Source organism: Natator depressus, chromosome 7, assembly GCF_965152275.1.
Source record: "Natator depressus isolate rNatDep1 chromosome 7, rNatDep2.hap1, whole genome shotgun sequence".
Lineage (NCBI taxonomy): Eukaryota > Metazoa > Chordata > Testudines > Cheloniidae > Natator > Natator depressus.
In genome coordinates this window covers 53,037,192-53,058,727 of record NC_134240.1, presented here as the reverse complement: position 1 = coordinate 53,058,727, position 21,536 = coordinate 53,037,192, and the positions used below count along the sequence as shown (strand labels likewise).

Here is a 21,536-nt window from a genome sequence, read left to right as displayed (position 1 = left end):
CAAAAAAAAAAAAAAAAGGAAAGGAAGCTATCTGTCAAGTTCCTACCCCAAGTAATCGTAAGCGGCTCAGGGCATTTCCGGGTGTGGCAGGCTTTTGCAGGATATGAATCCCAGAGTTTGGACTGTGGGCTAAACCCCTGTACGACTGTGTAAAAGGAGCGGATCATGACCCTTCTATTGGATCCCAGAGGCTGACAGGGTATTTAAAATCCTAAAAAAAAAAATTGATAAAAGCCCCGGCTCTGGGCCTGCCGGATCTCTCTAAGCCGTTTCAGTTGTATGTACATAAACGAAAGGGGGTGGCCCTAGAAGTGCTTACACAGCTGTTAGGAGCATGGAGACGTCCCGTGGCTTATTTTTCTAAGCAACTGGATCAGGTTGCAAAGGGTTGGCCGGCATGTTTACGGGCGGTCGCAGCTACTGCCCTAGTGCTTGAGGAAGCCGAAAAGTTAACATTGAAAGGGGTTATGCAAATCTATACTCCCCATATGGTCCGAGCCTTACTGGATGCAAAGGGAGGGCTTTGGCTCACCCAGGCTCGGATTGCTCGGTACCAGGCTAAGCTGTTAGAGAACTCTGAAGTCACCTTACATAAGCCTTGCCCCTCCCTTAACCCAGCCACCCTCTTGCCAGAAACAGAGGAAAAAAAACATGACTGTTTAGAAATCATAGATACCCAGTACTCCAGCCGTCCAGATTTAAAGAATGTACCCCTCCCAAATGCAAATTATGAGTGGTACACTAATGGTAGCAGTACTGTAATACATGGGCAAAGGAGGGCAGGTTATGCTGTTGTGACCCTCCATGACACTGTGGAAGCTGAAGGTTTGCCTGCTGGGACCTCTGCCCAGCTTGCCGAACTAATAGCCCTGACCCGTGCACTTGAACTGTCAAAAAAAAAGCGGGTCAACATTTTTACTAATTCAAAGTATGCTTTTGGTGTGCTACATGCTCATGCTGGCCTATGAAAGCAAAGGGGAATGCTGACAGCCCAAGGCTCCCCAGTCAAGTACGGGCCCCAAATCCTCCGGCTCCTAGAAGCAGTACAACTTCCCTCGGAAGTGGCAGTGGCACACTGTAAAGCCCATCAAAGGAAGAATCAAGATGTGGCCAGAGGTAACGCCCGGGCAGACAGAGGCTAAGCATGCTGCCACCCTGCCATCCCCTCAGACTGAGAACGCCCATATGCATGCCCTTATCCCATCAGTACGGGAGCTTCCAACCCCTCAGTACTCTGGGGAGGAGAGAGCTAACTGACAGCTAACTGACAAAGTTGGTCTCCGGGAAAAGAAGGGATGGCTCCATTCCCCAGAAGGGAAGGTCCTCTTACCAAAGGGCCTGATCCAGCCAGTGCTGCAAAAACTACATCAAACCACTCATGCTGGCAGGGAAGCACTTATCCAGCTAATGGGAAAATACTTTATCACTTCCGGACTCCGACCCCTAACTGCCCAGGTACAAGCGGACTGCTTAGTCTGCCAAAAGAATAACCCCCGACCGGGACATCCTGTGCCACCAGCTGCCCTAGAACCCACTCCGGACCCCGGACAAGTGTGGCAAATAGACTTTACTGAGTTTCCCCGGACCCAAGGGTTCAAATATCTCCTTGTCATGGTGGATCGGTTCAGCGGATGGCCAACAGCCTTCCCATGCCGTAATTGCACTGCCAGAACAGTGGCCCTCAAATTTGTTAAGGAGATCATTCCTCGCTTTGGACTCCCCCTGTGAATGGAATCTGACAACGGGACACATTTCACGTCAAAAATCATTCAAAGCATCTCACATGCCTTACAGATCCCCTGGAAACTCCATATGCCCTGGAGACCGCAAGCCAGTGGGGTAATGGAGTGTACAAATCAGACCCTTAAACGGCATCTCTCAAAAGTGTGCCAAGAAGCCTCACTGCGATGGCCTGATGCTTTGCCCCTCATCCTACTCTGTATCTGCGTTCTCCCTAAGGGTAGATTAGGGCTTAGTCCCTTTGAAATTATGTTTGGAAGGGCATGGCCTATGAATGGCACCCCGGTTCTGTCAGGGGAATGAAAGTTGGGTAATGTTTTTTTGTCACAGTATATGCGTTCCCTGTCTGCTGTTCTTTTGTCTCTTCACAGGTATACCAAGGATTCCCAGCCTCTCCCCTTGGACTCTCCCATCCACTCTTTACAGCCCGGTGACTCCGTGCTTGTTCGTACCTGGAAAGACGAGCCTCTCCAAAAAAAGTGGAAAAGACCCTATACCATCCTGCTGATCTCCCATACAGTGGCAAAGATCGAGGGACACAAGAACTGGATCCATCACTCTCGTCTGAAGGCAGTACCCGCCCCCTCGTCAGCAGAATAGTGGACCGTCCAACCTGCTGACTCCTCATCTAGTGACGATCTCGGGCTAAAGCTACTGTTTAAAAGACACAAATAGTGGGCACCTTAACGCTAAAATGGGCCCACCCAGGTACTGAAAACCCTGGGTTAAAAAGACTCTGGTAATAATTAATTGGGTAACATTGTTATTCTCTGTATTGGTATTTCCAAACTGTGCATATCGGGAGCATAACTCCTTTGTTTCGCTTGCGCACCATGTTGCTACTTTAACAAACCAGACTGATTGCTGGGTATGTGCTCCAACTCCACTGTCCCCCAAAACAGGAATGCCCCTTGACATGCTGCCCTTGACCCTAGCAGAATTAGCCGCCACCAAAAAGCAGGAAAGAACAGACTCGCCGTTCTGGAATAAGACCTCTTTACAGCAGGCCACCTATCAGGACCAGGAGTATTCAGTTGCAGTACTCACTGAGGGAGTGTTATGTTTTACCCGAAACCAATCTAATCACTATGGGCATCCTGTAAAAAAAAGCTCCTTTGTTATTACACAGTGGGCTAATGGGTATTAAATAAAAACCAAAAAGAAAGGCCAACAGTGTGGGTGTAATGGTTCCTCCCCTTTTAAAAAAACTCTTACAAATACTCTTACCACAAAAGAAGGGTTTGGAAATATAACTTGCCGTCCAGTTAGTATCTCCAATGTAGCAAGTCAATGGTGGGTTTGTAGTGGTCCTATGGTAAGTGTAATTTAAACGACACAATTAAAAACGCCCCCACTTGTACTCAATCAAAAGAATGGGATGCCCCCTTAGGGGCATATAAACTGTTTAAAAAAACAGCCAAAACAGCCTTAAATATCCCAGGAATCCCCTTAAGAAACAGTCCTTACTGGGCCCTACAGGGTCACTATTTTGTATGTGGCCAAAAGGCTTACAAGGTGCTGCCAGCCAACTGGACAGGTAGCTGTTATATAGCTCATGGAGTTCCTCATCTGTCAATAACTGCCACACTGCCCAAAGGAAAAATTAGAAATGCCCGAGACACCTCTGTTAAGTCACGAAAAAAGACCCTGCGGCGACTGACTACAGCATTGAAGGGCAATATAAAGAATTCCCTCACAACCGAGAAGCTTGTAGGGTGCTCTATACTGGGAATAGCGCCACTGTTTTCCGGGCCAGCCATGGCATGCATAGGCCGCTATACTGGAAGACTGCAAATGGTATTTAAAAAAGTTGCCTTAAAGGACTCGGTTAGTAATTTAAAATTAGCAGTAAAAACATTAAATAAAAAGGTACAGCAGCTCAGAACGTTTTCCCTCCAAAACAGTCTGGCTTTGGACTATCTCTTGGCATCCCAAGGAAGGGTTTGTGCCCTCGTCGGGCCCCAATGTTGTGTATATGTAAATAATAGCAGTTATGAAATCTATAAAAAGGTGGTACAGGCTAAGACCCATGCCCAAGCTGGAGCACAGGTTGCCTATACTGCCTCAGAGAGCGATTGGTTGCAAACCTTGTTTTCAGGCTGGGGTTTGTCGTTTTGGCTTGGTGGTTTATTTAGCCTGCTATTGAAACTTCTCTTTCCTGTATTGCTTGTATTACTGGTATTATGCTGTGCAGTATCATGTGTTAGTGCCCTTTTGCAAAACTTAATAAGTCATTCTCTTCAGGGCTATCACAAAGTGCTTATGCAAAGTCCTATTATAAAAAAATAAGTAGCCCAAGTAAAAAAACTCAGAGCCAAGGTTGTTGAGTGTTCTCAAAGGAGGGAGTTGTTGGGGACACTGGGGCATTGCCACTAGGTAACTCGAGGGGATGGAAGACCACGAGTGTCGATGAAGCCCCTTCGCATTAGGCCCAAGTGTCCTTGGCCCCCCCTCCCGCCTGGAGGCACTCGCAGCAGCTCTGCGTACTAGGCCCAAGTGTCCTTGGCCCCCCCGGCCTGGAGGCACTCACAGCAGTTATGCTGAGGATCTGCAACAATATGTTGCAAAGTCAAACTGCCTGAAACTAAGCAAGGCCAAACAGGGCAAATATGAAAAAACAATGCTGAATAAAGCAGCTTTATGTATGGTTTAAAAAATAATACAAAGCACAAGGGCACTAGCTGGAAACTAAATTAGCTGGCTATATGAATACTTAGGGCAGCTTGCTATTAAATAAATATGCTAAATATATATATATATATATATATATAAATAAAAGCCTGCGTAACTTCCTGCTCTGGGTGCAAAAATTAAAATTGTATTCTCCCTGTACCTTTGTGCAGCTGCAAATAAACTTTTCTGCTTCTCCACCCCGTTGTGATTATTGGGTGTAGCACACCCGGTAGCGAACCAACTCCAGCTGTGTGGCTGGTGGGGAAGGGAGAGGCCAGCACTACAGACTGGGGAGCAAAATGTGTGTGTGAGGGGTTATCCCAGCACTACAGTCCGGGGAGTGAAGGGGGGGTAACCTGGCACCACAGGCTGGGGATCGAAGTGTGTGCGTGTGTGTACTGGGGTAGTTCGTCAAGCTGGGAAGTCCAGGGTTCCCAACCCCTGCTGCAATTGTTCAGCAGGCAGCCGTTGTTGATGTTGTGAAGCTTCTACGCCCAGAGCCGCGTGACAATGCGACACTCTGGCTGCCTATGAAGGCAGAGGAAGTTCTTGGCTCTAGTGCCTCTGAGGGAGCTGTCAGGGTGACCCCGCGCCATGGGGTCCCGCCACAACCCGACTTCGAAGTCAATCTCGCGGTGTGTGGGGCCCGGCGGAAAGCCGAAGCGGATTGGGCGGGGGGAGCCCCACACTGCAGGCGGAGCAGGGCGGCGCGCTGGAGGCGGAAACGAGAAGACGTCTTTTCTCACCGGCGGCGCCCTACCCCCCCCACCCCAGGCCCAGGCCCAGGCCCCAGTCCCGAGTCCCGGTCCCATGCTTTTCACCTCTACATCCCCGCCCCCGCGGCTCCTTTAGGCCCCACCCACTGCGCGCTCTGTTCGCCGCCATGTTGTGACTCTACGCAGTTGCTTTTCCTCTAGGTCCTCCCCTCTTCGGACCCCTTTTCTCGCGAGAGGCAGGTGCTCGGGCGCGCTCTCTCCCTCCCCTTTTCGGAGTGGGTTCTCGCGGAAGCGATGGAGGCGTTGGGCTAGTTCTCGCGAGAGCTGGTTGCCTTGGCTCCCCGTAGCCATAGTAGCGAGGGGAGGGGGACGAAGCGAGCGAGGATGCTGCGGGCTCCGTTGGGACGCGTCTCTGGCGGGTGAGCAGTTACGGCAAGTGCTAACTTCCATGAGCCCCCTTTGCCTGGGCGCCCCGACGCACCCCGGGAGCGGAGTCTGGCAGCTCCGGGGGATCTGGCCCCTATGTCAGGGTGCTGGGCCCGTTCTTCCCTATCCCAGCCCCAGGGAAGACAGCGACCCCCTGTCCCCGGGGAGACCTCTGCCCCCAGAGCAACGACCCTGCCCGGGGTGGGAGCCCCCTGCCTCCAGGAACAGCCGTCCCAGCAGTGCTGTATCCTGGGGCAAGAGGCGCCTGGGGGGTTCCCGGGAAGTTGGTGGGCTCGGCAGTGGCGGTTCCCCAGGCGGTGAGTGTGTGAGAGGGGTCTAGCTCCTACAGAGCGCGCAGGGCCAGAGGTCTGTGGGTGCTAGTGCAATGGGGCACTCCGGGGGTATCAGTAACATGCGGTTCAAGGGGCGCCAGTAACAGGTGGGGTTTAAGGGCCGTTAGTTTGTTAGCAGGACTGAGAGATGAAGCCGTGAAATGAGTACTGGCACTGGGATGATGCAGACAGTTGCTGTAAAGCAGCTCTTATTCACTGCTCAGGAGCAAAATAATCCCCTGTTTACAAATGTACCACATTCACAAAAACACGTTTTTGTTTTTTATTGAGCAGAAAACATGATCAGAATTTGACTTTTACAAGTGAAGGGAAAACCACTAATAAACTATCAAGCTCTTTAAATCAGTTCCAGCATGACATGGAATCCATTTGCGGGAGTGAATTCAGCCCCGTATAAGTGGATTGAAATCAATGGGAGGAGTTTATACCAAGGCTGAAATGTGGCATGGCTCTAACCTGCATTCAGGTTGCAGGTGAGAAGAGTTATGTGTATGTTTAAGTCACGAATTTGGTGAGCTGCTAATAGTTAAAGGGGAGTCAGTAACCAAAAAAAAAAGGAGTTTCAGAAGCTAAGAACATCTGCTAGCAAGAGGGAATTTTGAAGTTAGCATCACTGCTGTTAAATTATATTAGTTAGCAATTCTTGATAAGTGAAAGAGACAGAACTGCTGCATAAGTTTGAGATTGAAAGAAACTGGTTTAAAAACTAGAGGCTTGTTTCCTCCTTTTGCATTGAACCAAGGAATGAAAAAAAAAAAAAACCAGGCTTTTCTGAAAGGGAGAAAGCTGTCTGCCTTTGCAGGGTATGATTTTGTTTGAATCTGTTCTTTCTGTGAGAAGATTATGTCTGTTTTCTGATCATTGAGGATTAGAGTCCTAAAAATAAACCAAAATAATGCACACCTCCTGAGCTCAAAAAGTTACACACATCATGGTTTTTTGCTGCCTCAGTGAGTGAGGAGAGAACCTGTTACGGGCATTAAAGGGGTAGAAGTGGGTGGTTGTGTATGTAAATTTTCAGGTAGCTTTTGGTATTACAGAGCAAACTAAGGTGCAGTAATTATAAAGATGTATACAAATTAAAAGGAAAATACAAAAAGAGCTTCATTATATGATCTCTGGGGCAACTTGAAAGAAATAAGGAATTTTAGAATAATTCTGAAAACAAGTTTCTTTAAACATACATTACTGTTCATTTTTAGAAAAGGAACTAAGACTGAAAGATTCCTTGGTGCTATAGATTGGATATGGAATAGCACTTGAGCGTCATTTGAAAATGATAAATGCAGAATTAACAATGACTGTTTTTCTCTCTAGAAGGAAAAGAAATTGTTGCAGTACTGAAAATTAAATTGGTGAAATAATGCAAACTTGAACAAGAAAGTTTTAAAATATAATTGACAACACACCATGAGCTAAAATAATTTGGAACTGGTCCATGTAGAGCAGCTCTCATTTAGGAGGTGAAACTAGTAATGGCAAGATCTCCAGATTGGATTCTCCAAGAACTCTGCTGCAATACCTAAATTTGCGTTGCATATTCATTTGTATTGAATTAAATATTTGTCCTTCAGCTCTGTTCACCTCTAGGTGGTGCCTGTCAGGCAGGTTTGGGTCACATTGCTCACTGAGTCCTCTTCCTTCTGCCCCCAGCACTCCAGTTAAACTTGCATACTGTTACAGTCTTAGTAGAGAGTTGTGTAGTGTTGTTTACATTAGTGACCAGCTGAAAGAGAATCTAGCTCAATGCTCTGCAGCCAATTCAGGCAAAGCATGTTATGCCCTCCCTCCTTCTGTTTTGGGTTATGTAATGATATTAGTCCATTTTGGGGCTAGAGCCGCAAGTTCATTAAGATGGGTAATGGAAATTTAAATCCTCTTTTATCCAACTCTCATGCTATTTAGCATTAAACCTACTTACATGAGTTTTAACGCAGAATACCCTGAATGGAGAAAGTGTTTTAGTTCAAGTTGGTAAGTGCTAGAAACCTCACTATTATGCTTTCAGGCTCTAGTTAACTCTCAGTTCCTATGTTGCACTTATTTTTTGTTTTATTACAGTAGCTCCCTGTGATCAGGTGCCTGAGATGGGCCACACCGAGAATGCCACACTCAGGGCACACTGCAAGAAACACAGCAGACAATCCCCAAAAACTTGTGGTTTATTTTATAGAGTCACCAAATCAACATAAAAAGAGCTTCTGTAGTATCACACTGGTTAACAAGAAGCCAAACACAGCCCCCATTAGGTATTCCAGCCCTTGGCTCCATTGGAGCCAACAGGTCTAATATAGTGATTTTTAAAAAAGGAGAGAGTTATTGAATGGTTAGGAATCACATATATACAAGTGATTTTTTCAGTGTTCATAAAGCAGATTTGTAGCAGTAATGTTATATCTGCTAATTTGCAAAAGTTTTCTTGGAATTATCCCAACAGGACAGAATCCAAAGACCGTTTAGATGTAAAATCTGGTGGTCTTTCCATGCATTTTCCAGGGTATTCCAAATAACTACTTGGAAGATCTCAGCCCTGCGGCTTAAACTTTCTCTGCTCAAAGTTCAGCAGACTAGAGATGAAAGGATCAGGCCTGAGGTTTCTCTTTATAGCTGAAGAAGGTTTTTCAAGTGCTTTGAGCACAGCATTTGACTGAGGATTCTTTGCTGAGCAGATGTAACCCATGTGCCTAATAGGGGAGATATCTCTTTAAGAGACCCATGGTGAGTGGAGGTAGGAATGAATTGTGTCTGGGTCATTGTTCACACACAGAAGACCATTCTATTTTGGCATCTTTTCAATGATTCCTTCTTTGTATTTGCCCCTTTCCTTGCCCACTTGGCGAGACTTTGCTTTGCGTTCCAAGATCTTTTTGCGATCCTTGTCCAGTTTTAGCCTAGTGATCACCACCTTCCTAGGATGGATTCCAACGTGGACTGTTGTGCCATTGGCCTTCTCATGCTATACGCGTTCAATGTAGATGACGTATTTTTTTTCTGTATACCTGGACTATCTTGCCGATTTGCTGGCCTTTATAATGTCCCCGGACAACCTGGACTTCGTCATCTTTTTGGATGGGCATGGAGCTGACATTGTATTTCTGCCTTAGCTCCTTGGAAAGGGGGGAAGACATGATCTTCCTGTGAATGTGAGAGGGTGCATTGAAGTGCCTCTTGCGGTTCTTGCTGCTGTCCAAGGTCAAAAAAAGATTGAACTTCATTTTGGCCCAGTGCTGGCTCCACAGCCAGAAGTTTCTGGAATTGGGTGTGGTAGTTTTGGGTATGCTACAATAGGTTCCCTGTTGCTGGGGTCAGACTCCACACGGGCAAGCAGTCAGGACAGCTGCTTTACAAAGTGCCGTGTGCTTTATGTGAGTTGGGAGAAGCTGAGCCCGGAGGAGCAGAAAGCAGGCTGTTTTCCCTAACTCTGAAGCATCTTGCAGCAGGTTTTTGTTGGGTTTTTTTTTTAATTTAATCTCTATACTTAACTGAATGGCTGGTTAACCAGTTAGCTGACTGGCTAACAGTGATTTCAGAAAAAGAGCCTGCATGGATTCTAACTGAAGATACCTACAAGCAAGTGGAGGGAAGATGTTGTTTTAGACTCAGCGGACAGTATAGATTTGTTTCAGAGTAGCAGCCGTGTTAGTCTGTATTTGCAAAAAGAAAAGGAGTAGTTGTGGCACCTTAGAGACTAACAAATTTATTTGAGCATAAGCTTTCGCGAGCTACAGCTCACTTCATCGGATGCATTCAGTGGAAAATACAGTGGGGAGATTTATATACATAGAGAACATGAAACAATGGGTGTTACCATACACACTGTAAGGAGAGTGATCACCTAAGGTGAGCTAACACCTTCTGGTAATACACACTGTAACAAGAGTGATCACTTAAGGTGAGCTATTACCAGAAGGTGTTAGCTCACCTTAGGTGATCACTCTCCTTACAGTGTGTATGGTAACACCCATTGTTTCATGTTCTCTATGTATATAAATCTCCCCACTGTATTTTCCACTGAATGCATCCGATGAAGTGAGCTGTAGCTCGCGAAAGCTTATGCTCAAATAAATTTGTTAGTCTCTAAGGTGCCACAAGTAGTCCTTTTCAGTATAGATTTGGTGATCAAAAATTCTGAGATTCAGATAAACTTAACCTAAGCTTTTGGAAACTCTGAGTTGCTTCTCACTGTGTTTCTGTGGGAACTGACCTGTTCAGATTTTAATTTTTTTTACTTGTGTTTATGTAGAACTATGAAGATAATGTATGTGGATTATAAAATAGCTATGTTATGCTGAAAAAATTAAATTATAAAATCTTCTAATAAAGAAACAAAGTTGTTACTTAATTAAGTTCATTCCTTTCGTTCCTTTTGGGACTTGGATGTGGGGAGGTTGACGCTGTGCAATTCTTGCTGAAAATCCTTAGAGACTGAATTCTGGGTCTCCAGCTAAGTTTCTATGGGAGTTTTGTTATTTAGGCAATGAAGTGAACTCTAGCCCATCCAAAGGTTACAAATTGGAGCCCGAACAGACAGGGACTTGAGGATTGCTCAGAGGTCACATCTGATTTTTTTTGAGGAATATTACAGCAGTTATAAAAGAATTTGGTGGTAGTGACTATTACAGAATCTTTACACTGTCTTAATATTAAGATAATGGAAACTTGTCCACACATTTTGGGCATGTTGATTGTACAGCAGAAATTAAGAGGGCTGTTAGAATCTTTGGTCATGTGACTAATATGAGGCGGGTGAAGGGAGAACAAAAAGATATGGTTCTTTGTGAATTTGAAGATCCTGTTTCTGTGATACACATAGGAAAGAACGGTGTGTTGCAGAAGTTAGGGCAGAAATGGGATGTGACTCCTATTCATTTTGAGGTTTTGTCATTTATATCCACTGGTTCTGTGCCCAGAGTACTTTAGTGCAGGGATCAGGGATATTATGTGTATTCTGACAGAGGGTTCAAGACTGAGACATGGGCTGTGGTTACACCTGTGCGTGATAAACAGACTAGGTGGTTAACAGATGCTACACCAATTATAGACCGAGGTCCAGTTGAAGCCTCTACTCCTGCTGTGAGTCTCCCTCCTGACAGGCAACATCTTTTGTTAGAGAGGGTGCTGAAATCTGAAACTGTGACGGGTGTGAAATTTAAACCAAAATGTTCTTTGTGTAATTCACCCAGATCCAATGTGAAAAAGTTTTTCCTAATATCCAACCTAAACCTCCCCCACTGCAACTTGAGACCATTGCTCCTTGTTCTGTCATCTGGTAGCACTGAGAATAGTCTAGATCCATCTTCTTTGGAACCCCCTTTCAGGTAGTTGAAAGCAGCTATCAAATCCCCCCTCATTCATCTCTTCTGCAGACTAAATAATCCCAGTTCCCTCAGTCTCTCCTCATAACTCATGTGCTCCAGCCCCCTAATCATTTTTGTTGCCCTCCCCTGGACTCTTTCCAATTTTTCCACATCCTTCTTGTAGTGTGGGGCCCAAAAGTGGACACACTACTCCAGATGAGGCCTCACCAGTGTTGAACAGAGGGGAACGATCACTTTCCTCGATCTGCTGGCAGTGCTGCTACTTATACAGGCCAAAATGCTGTTAGTCTTCATGGCAACAAGGACACACCGTTGACTCATATCCAGCTTCTCGTCCACTGTAACCAGTAGGTCCTTTTCTGTAGAACTGCTGCCTAGTTGCTCAGTCCCTAGTCTGTAGCAGTGCATGGGATTCTTCCATCCTTAGTGCACTTGTCCTTGTTGAACCTCATCAGATTTCTTTTGGCCCAGTCCTCCAATTTGTCTAGGTCTCTCTGTATCCTATCCCTACCCTCCAGCGTATCTGCCACTCCTCTTAGTGTCATCTGCAAACTTGCTGTGGGTGCAATCACGCCATCCTCCAGATCATTAATGAAGATATTGAACAAAACCGGCCTTTGAGGTATTCCATTTGATACCGGCTGCCAACTAGACATGGAGCCATTGATCACTGCCCGATGATCTAGCCAGCTTTCTATCCACCTTATAGTCCATTCATCCAGCCCATACTTCTTTAACTTGCTGGCAAGAATACTGTGGGAGACCGTATCAGAAGCTTTGCTAAAGTCAAGGAATAACACATCCACTGCTTTCCCCTCATCCACAGAGCCAGTTCTCATCATAGAAGGCAATTAGGTTAGTCAGGCATGACTTGCCCTTGATGAATCCATGTTGACTGTTCCTGATCACTTTCCTCTCTTCAAAGTGCTTCAAAAGTGATTCCTTGAGGACCTGCTCCATGATTTTTCCAGGGACTGAGGTGAGGTGGACTGGCCTGTAGTTGCCTGATCCTCCTTCTTCCCTTTTTTAAAGATGGGCACTACATTAGCCTTTTTCCAGTCGTCCGGGACCTCCCCCCATCGCCATGAGTTTTCAAAGATAATGGCCAATGGCTCTGCAATCACATCCGCCAACTCCTTTAGAACTCTCGGATGCAGCGCATCCGGCCCCATGGACTTGTGCTCGTCCAGCTTTTCTAAATAGTCCTGAACTGCTTTTTCTCCACAGAGGGCTGGTCACCTCCTTCCCATACTGTGCTGCCCAGTGCAGTAGTCTGGGAGCTGACCTTGTTCGTGAAGACAGAGGCCTAAAAAGCACTGAGTACATTAGCTTTTTCCACATCCTCTGTCACTAGGTTGCCTCCCCCATTCAGTAAGGGGCCCACTCTTTCCCTGACCACCTTCTTATTGCTAACATACCTGAAGAAACCCTTCTTGTTACTCATAACATCCCTTGCTAGCTACAATTCCAAGTGTGATTTGGCCTTCCTGATTTCACTCCTGCATGCCTGAGCAATATTTGTATACTCCTTCCTGGTCATTTGTCCAATCTTCCACTTATTGTAAGCTTCTTTTTTGTGTTTAAGATTAGCAAGGATTTCACTGTTAAGTCAAGATGGTCGCTTGCCATATTTACTCTTCTTTCTACACGTCGGGATGGTTTGTTCCTGCAACCTCAATAAGGATTCTGTAAAATACAGCCAGGTCTCCTGGACTCCTTTCCCCTTCATGTTGTTCTCCCAGGGGATCCTGCCCATCAGTTCCCTGTGGGAGTCAAAGTCTGCTTTTCTGAAGTCCAGGGTCATTATTCTGCTGCTCTCCTTTCTTCCTTGTGTCAGGATCCTGAACTTGAGCATCTCATGCATCTGAACTTAAGCTCAGTTTTCTGAGCCTCACCAACACATTAGAGAACCACCTTCTGTGTACCTGACTATACTACCCACATTAGCCCAAGAAGTTTTGGAGGTTGGTGGGGTAAAAGATACTGAACTGAACTCTTATATACAAGATCAATTTTTTCATTATTGTTGACATGAATCTTTTTAAAATAGACCCTTAATAAAAGGGATTAGTGGTGGAGGTAGAAAAAAGAGCATCTCTTATGCCACACTCCTTTTTGAGGTGAGATTCATTGAAAGGGATACTCCTGAGGGCATTCTGCGCCAAAAAATTAAAAAGTCTGCAAAATTCTGCAAATTTTATTTGTCAAATAAATGTGGAGACTCCAGCATGGCATTGGGGAGCACAGGCCACTGGCTGTACAGAGGTGGGAGATCACTGTGCAGCTCCTCCCTGGGAAACGGACTCAGTAGTGAGGCTCCACCCAACCCTGACACAGTGCAAGGGCAGGCCCTGGCCCAGAAACACCCGAGGGCCTGGCCCCTCTGTGCCAGGTGCATCAGGTGTGGGCAGGCAGGCTCAGCAATGCAGGATCCAATTGTGGAGGGACTCTGTGTGGGGCAATCTGGGTGCTGGTGGCTCAGTGGGGGTTCTGGGTGCAGTGATGATGGAACTCTGCAGGAGGGTCCAGGTGAAGGTGGTTGGGGCTGGGCGGGGGTGTCTGCGGGGGTGGGGAGGTAGAGCTCAGCAAGGGGATCTGGGGGGCTCAGTGGGAGGTGGGGCTCAGTGGGGTTGAGATCCATGTGCATCTGGGGCTCGGTAGGGTGGGGGTACGGGTGGCTTGTCAGGGTGGTCCAGGTGCAGGGGGAGTGGGACTTATCGGGGGGTTCTGGGTGTGTGTGTGTGTGTGTATGGGGGGGTGAGGCTCCGCGGGAGGGTCTGGGTATGAGGGGGTCTGGATGGACGGGGTGCAGGAAGTGTGGGGCGGGGGGAGAGTTTGCAGAGCTTTCTACAGCTGGGGGAGAAATTTGGTGGTGAGTCTGACACAGCCCCAGCAGCTGTGCAGGGGAAGAGGAAGACCCGTCCTCCCCAGCCTAGCCAGGACTAGCAACTGAGCCTGGCGCAGGGTAGGAGCCACCAGCCGCGCCTTTTCCAGTCCCAGCCTCCTGTGCCACAGTGATTTACCTCTCTGCCAGCTGCCCTGGGCACCCAAAACATACTGTTAGGGAGGGTCACATAACGGCTCTTGTGGCTTCCTTTTGCTTTCCTGTCAGAAAGTCATTTTTCTGCGGGGAAGCAAAGAAATCTGTGGGGGACATACATTCTGTGCATGTGCAGTGATGCAGAATTCCACCAAGAGTAAAGGGAGCACTTTGATAAACAAGAGAGAAAACTTTGACAAGAACTAGAAGAAAAAGGAAAGCCATTGCATAGGAGTCGTTTGCAGTTGATAAAGGCACCTGAAAATACTTCCAGCGCCCATGAAGAAGTCACTGCAGTAGACTGGAAGGAGAAGTATCTGCAGGCTGAGCAGCAGTTGGTGGGACTGCAGATGACCAAGTTCTGAAACGTCCATATCAGATACACGATTCCCTCCTCAAAGACCCAAAGAATTTAATAAGCAACACCAAGATTTAACAGAAGAAATTCTTTGTTTTAACTGGGAGTGAATAGGACATTTTCAAAATGATTATGAGAATTCTTCTAACCCCAACCTAGTACATCAGCAACTGAGTGGTAGACATTCAAATCAGAGCAAGTATGAGCCAGGAAGGAAAGAAACTGACAACTCTTAGAGCAAGGCTGCTAGTCAATGGGTTCAGGAGAGAGATGTTACCCAAATGGGTGTCAGTGAGGCCATCCAGAAGTTAGCCATGATAAGCCATGATGATTACCTAGATGGGGTAAAGAGAACCTGCCTAACAGATACTTGTTCTCAAGTGACCTGCATATATGAAACTTTCTATTATGAGCATTTATCTTATCAAAAGTTAGTCTATTGGCAGTATACTTCAGATAGAAGGGGCTGGAGGGCAAATTGTTCCATACCTGGGATATATAACCTTGAGGATTCAATTCTCAAAGTTCATCTGTGGGACTAACAAACAAGAGGTACTAGTCTTAGTTTGTCCAGATCAATGTATGAATCAACAAGGGTTGGTGCTCATAGGCACAAATGTGCTAAAATATCTTGTAGAAGACTGTAAGAAGAAATGGGGTACTGAATTTTTAAGTACAGTAGAACCTCAGAGTTAGGGACACCTCAGGAATGGAAGTTGTCCATAACTGTGAAATGTTTGTAACTCTGAACAAAGTGCAGTTTGGGCTCCAGCTCCAGCAGATGACACTCCAGGCCAGGCTCCAGAAGCAGCTCCCTCCTCAGCACTGGCAGTTTCCTTGCAGGCAGTTTATTTCCCTGAGTCGGACTGAGTTTGCAAGCTTGTCCCACTCCTGCTGGGGGTGTGTGTGAAAATGGTGCATCCACTTCCTGGTTGGGGGTGTGCGTTTTGAAAACAGCGTGTCCCCCTTCCGGCTGGAGGATGTGGGGGAAAGCAGTGCAGATCCCAGCACTGCTCCTGTTCTGCCAGTTCCGGCTGCCTTGGGCTGGCAGCGCCAGCACCTTCAGCTCCTAGCTGTAAATGGCTTCCCTGCATGTGGGGGTGAGGGTGGGGTGGGGAAGGGACAGGCAGCCCAGATGTGCCTACCTTTAAGATGCAATACAGGTACAGTACAGTATTTGCCCCCCCACCCCCCGCCCTTTTTTTGTCTCCGCTGGTGCCTGATTGTTTACTTCCGGTTTCACATGGTGACCAGTGAGTCCATAACTCTGGTGTTTGTATCTTTGAGGTTCTACTGTAGGATTTCATTACCAAATGAGTAGGCTGAAACTTAGTCAATTTTTACTCAGTCAGAGGTTACAGCAAAAAGCTGACAAAGGGGCTGAAATGTTCTTGAGAGGAAGAAAATCAGAGACAATTGCACCTGGCACATCCAAAACAGTGCCAGGAATTCTGAAACTTGCTGTGAATGAATTGGAGACTGCTGTAATTCTGGAAGATCCAGGTGCTGCAATTGGACCCAGTGGACTAGCAGTTCTTCCTCAATTTGTTAAAGTCACTGGCTCCAGTATGAGAATAGGAGTACTTGTCAAAAACTTAACAAGGAAGAATGTCATATTGAAACCTCACACTGGCATTGCAAAAGGGCAAGCAGTTGAGTGGATAAAACCAGTGCCAGCCCACGTTTCAGCAGCATGGAGGGCCACATGAAACTTTAGCACATCTGGCATGTAAATATGTTGTGACACTGGCTACAAAAGTGACGTGTGAATGCCTGTTCTCACTTGCAGGTGACATAAATAAGAAGCGGGCAGCATTATCTCCTGTAAATGTAAACAAACTTGTTTGTCTTAGCTATTGGCTAAACAAGAAGTAGGTCTGAGTGGACTTGTAGGCTCTAAAGTTTTACATTGTTTGTTTTGTTTTTGAGTGCAGTTATGTAACAAAAAAAATCTACATGTGTAAGTTGCACATTAACGATAAAGAGATTGCACTACTTGAATGAGGTGAATCGAATCATTTTTACATTGCAAATATTTATAATAAAAAATATAAAGAAAGCACTGTATACTTTGTATTCTGTGTTGCAATTGAAATCAATGTATTTGAAAATGTAGAAAAACACCCAAAATATTTAATAAATTTCAGTTGGTATTCTATTGTTTAACAGTGCAATTAAAACTATAATTAATTGTAATTAAGTTTTAAATCATGATTTAATTTTTGAGTTAATCAAATAAGTTAACTGTGATTAATCAACAGCTCTAGTAATGACTGAGGACAACCTTCTTACTTACATTGTGAAGACTGCAAAGTTGGATGCGGCTGGCCATAGATGGGTGGCAGCCTTGTCACTATATAACTTGGATATAATTTATAAGTCTGGCAAAGCCAATGTTGATGCTGATGCTCTTTCTTGGCGACTAAATGGTATTCCAGGGATAAAGATGACATGGAGTGGACAGAAAGAATTGTTAAAATGTCTCTAATTCAATCTAGTTCAGATGAGTGGGATAAGGAACTCTGCAAAGCAGTTATGAAAGTTCACAGTACTCTGCAAATCTCATGAGGAAGACTTGGAAGCCGAAGAAGAAAGATTAATACTTGTAGCAACAAGTTGCATAGAAGCCTTGCCTAGTAATGAAGAAAGCATATCACCAGAGTTTCAGGATCCAAATCCTTGGCCAGGAAGACCCAGTGCTCCAGACTCAGTTCCTGTTGATTGGAAAGTCTTACAAGGACGTGACAAATATATAGCCTGTGTGATTCACTTCCTGCAGGCAAGATATTGTGGATTGTGTCTCAGATGCGCTGCTGGGATGGCAGTGTTTAAGCAGGGGAGAATGTAACCCATATGCCTAACATGGGAGATGTCTCTTTAAGAAACCTGTGGTGGGATGGGGGAAGTAGGAGTGAGTTGAGTCTGGGTCATTGTTACTAGGCAGATTTAGCACTCCACATCCAGAAGTTTTTGGAATTGGGTGTGGTAGTTTGGGGTATGCTACAATAGGTTCCCTGTCGCTGGGGTCAGACTCCACCAGGGCAAGCAGTCAGGGCATCTGCTTTACAAAAAGCCATGTGCTTTGTGTGAGTTGAGAGAAGCTGAGCCCAGGGGAAGCAGGCTGTTTTCTCTAACTCTGAAGCATCTTGCAGCAGGTTTTTTTTTGTTTTGTTTGTTTTTTAATTTAATCTCTATACTTAACTGAGTGGCTGGTTAATCAGTTAGCTGACTGGTTAACAGTGATTTCAGCAGAAGAAGAGTCTGCATGGATTCTAACTAAAGATACGTACAAGCAAGTGGAGGGAAGATGTTTTAGACTCGGCAAACAGTATAGGTTTGGTGATCAAAAACTCTAACTGAGACTCAGATGAACTCAACCTAAGCTTTTGGAAACTGTTTCTGTGGGGACTGACCTGTTCAGATTTGAATTTTTCTTTATTTATGTTTATGTAGAATTGTGAAGATAATGTATATGGATTATAAAATAGCCATGTTATACTGAAAAAAATTAAATTTGTTTTTTTATAAAATCTTACGATAAAGTTGTTACTTAATTAAGTCCATTCCTTTCAGGACTTGGATGTGGGGAGGTTGACCCTGTGCAATCCTTGCTGAAAAACCTTAGAGACTGAATTCTGGGACTCCAGCTAGTTTTCTGAGGGAGTTGGGTTATGTAGGCTCTGGAGAAGGGCAATGAAGTGAACTCTAGTTCACCCAAAGGTTACACATACACTGTCCCATCACTTTGAAGTTAACATTCTATTTACTATGCATACACAGGTAATGCAGTTACACTGATTAACATAAGGCAACTGCTGGTCATACATTGTAACATGGATAGATAAGCTGAAGACAATATATGTAATATTGTTAATTTCATACAGTGTCTCACATCTTTGATCTTAAGGTTGACTGAACACAATCACATACATAATATAAAGGTGTGACACAGCACCAGAAAGGGTTACATAACTACCAGGCTAATTGACCCAGGCTCAACCTTTTAAAGACCTATTAAAGTATATGTAAATTGTAATTAGGGCCATTTCAAGTTAGATTAGAGCTTTGAAATGCAAACCTGTATTGTTAGAGAATTAGGGGTAATACTAATTGTATTTGTTTACGTATAAAGTATATTGTTAGAGGTTAACAATGTAACCAAACAGTTCTGTCTATCACTGTATTCTGTTAATTCAGAGATCAAAAGGAAATGTTAACATTTAAATGAACTGTGAATGCAATGATATCATTGTCTTAATTTCTCTTTGAAATATATGATGAACTACCTGGAAATGGAGGGAGATAGGCAATTGCCTTATGTTAATCCACGTACCTAATTACTGGTGATGCTTAGGAAATAGGAGGTCTACTTTACAGCTAGGGTAATTGCCTATTTTTCACCCAAGGACTGCATGCTGTCAAGAGGCTGCCCGGGAACTGTATAAAGGGCTCTTGGGACCTGATCCTTTCATCTCAGATCTGCTTAAGCTTCATCAGGGGAAGTGTGAGCCAAAAGACAGGTCTTCAGTTCCATCTGGATCACCCTGATATTGGACACTGGATTGAATCTATGGACTAATTCTGAAAGAATCCTTTGCAACTCTAAAGGTCACCATCTCCACTATGAAACTGACTTAAGAACTCTGTTCATGCCTGTATGTATAATGATCTTTTAACCAATACACTCTCTGGTCTTTTAAAATAAATTTTAGTTTAGTTAATAGGAATTGGCTGTAAGCATATATTTGGGTAAGATCTGAAATATTTGTTAACCTGGAGGGTAATGTGTCCGATGCTTTGGGATTGGTAGAACTTTTTATATGATCAACAAGATTTTCAGTAATCCTCATCATATTTGACTTGAATGTCTGGGTGGGAGCACAAAGGCTGGGTTGCTTTAAGGGAACTGTATTTTTGGCTTCTGGGTAACCAGTAAGGCATTGTGGAAGCTGTTTTGTTGCTGGCTTGGTGAATCTAAGTATTAGAATAACCACCAGTTTTGGGGATTGTCTGCCCCATTCTTTGCAGTTTACCCTAATTGAGCAATCTCAGCGTGGCCCCCCTAGGATCCTGGTCACAAAAGGCAATTAAGACATGAAAGGGAATTAGTATCTATAAGCTAATTTGGTTACAGTGCTAACAGTTACTTCTGGGGGGATTTTGCACCACTGCGCAATGCAGAATTTTGCAGAATTCCCTGTTTGCCCCGCAGAATATCTGGTTGCCACTAGGACCACTGGACTCTGCAGAGGCCAGCTCGCAGTGAGCAGAGTGCCCAGCCTGTTAGGGCTGGAGGCTGCATGCTCTTTGATCCTCATTCTCCCGGGTACGGGGGAGAGCCTGGGAGACTCAGCCAGCTCTGGCAAAGGGTGAGGAAGGGCAGAGCTTCAGCACACCATATGCCCCGGTGGGACAGTAAAGAAGTTGGGGGGAGTAAAGATTCTGGGGTGCTGCTGCCTGGGCTTAAGTATGCCCTGTAGCTGGGCTCTGTGTGGAGCGGGGTGCTGGTGTCTGGGGGCTGCCCCGTGACGTGTGGAGCGGGGTGCTGGTGTCTGGGGGCTGCCCTGTGATGTGGGGAGCGGGGTGCTTGGGGGCTGCCCCGTGGCTGGGCTCTCTGGGGAGTGGGGTGCTGGTGTCTGCCCCAGGGCTGGGCTCTGTGGAGAGCGGGGTGCTGGTGTCTGGGGGCTGCCCCGTGGCGTGGGGTGCTGATGTCTGCCCCAAGGCTAGGCTCTATGAGGAGCGGGGTGCTGGTATCTGCCCCATGGCTGTACTCTGGACACTGACCTGGGGACTTTTGCCCTTTCTCAAGCACACTTCTCTTCACATGTAACTCAGTACTATTTTAATCATTCACAATGATCTCTACTAAGGGGACCCTCCCTTCCACTGGCTGGACAGCTGACTTCTCAGGAAGTACCTTGGTGTGTGTATCAGGTGTTGTAACTTGGGATCTTGTCACTCGTCGAGACGGGGATGCCTCTTCCCCCCCACAACCCTGATTATTTCAGGTCCCCCTTTTATCTTTTGGAACATTGCTTAGAAGATGCTGTCTTAATACTCCTCCTCTTCCTCCTTCTTCCTGATGGGGTCTTTGGTCTCATCCAGAGCAGTAGAAAATTGCTGCTTCTGATGATTTCTCTGGGATGGCATTTTTGTTGTTCACTCCAGTTCATTACTGAAGCTGCTGCTGAATAACTTGGTGGCGTCATCGCAGATCTTGTGCAGCTAGACCGGGTCGGTGGTGTCCAGCTGCTGCAGGAATTCAGACTGTTTGCAGTTACAGGCTGCCAGCAGGTTATATGGGGCCTGTCACCTCCACCATGGTTCTATCCATCTGTCTGCTACTAGGCTGGTTGATCTTGCACTCTCTCAGGCCAGACCAGCTCCATGGTCCTTTCCTGGTCCTTGGCTTTGGCTCTCTAGGTTAGAGTCCACAGGCACCTTTTTCTGCAGCTGTTGCTTCTCCTGTCTTCTGCACTTTCCAGCCCTGGCTTGGGGATGTCATCCAGCAAACTTCACTTGTTGCTCAGTTTGCTTTCAGCCTTCCTCCAGGAAACACTCTTCCCCTCTCTGGATCGCCTGCTGCCTCTGATGCTCCATTATCCTTCATAGCTGCTTCTGATTGGCAAAGTGGAGCTGGCACAAGGGAGCTGGACCTATTTAATTTAATGGGGCCAGCCACCTTGTGACACCCCCCTTCTATAACTTTTATAAATGACAAACTCAGTGCATTTGATAGCCCTGGAGATTGAAGTCCTCTCTTTACCCACAGAACAAGTATGCCATTGCAGTGGTGTTAACAAGTTTCGCTACATTGCTCTGACACTGTCTTAGCGCTGGCCTGGACTTAGCACCAAAAGGGTGAGAGGGTAGTTCTTTTTCTATACCCTTTCAATCTTTGGACGCTCAGCT

At 45.8% G+C, this 21,536-nt stretch overlaps 1 protein-coding gene and 1 pseudogene across 1 annotated transcript in view; one reads left to right on the top strand and one right to left on the bottom strand.

Moving 5' to 3' along the window:
• The first annotated feature begins 5,426 nt into the window (after positions 1-5,426).
• The window catches only part of USP54 (ubiquitin specific peptidase 54), a 250,748-nt gene continuing 234,638 nt past the window's right edge, over positions 5,427-21,536 (top strand). The window contains exon 1 of the mRNA XM_074958441.1: positions 5,427-5,548. The gene's annotated coding sequence lies outside the window, so the exon portion shown is untranslated. The remainder of the gene's footprint in view (positions 5,549-21,536) is intronic.
• On the bottom strand, positions 8,685-9,201 carry LOC141991550 (large ribosomal subunit protein uL24 pseudogene; annotated as a pseudogene).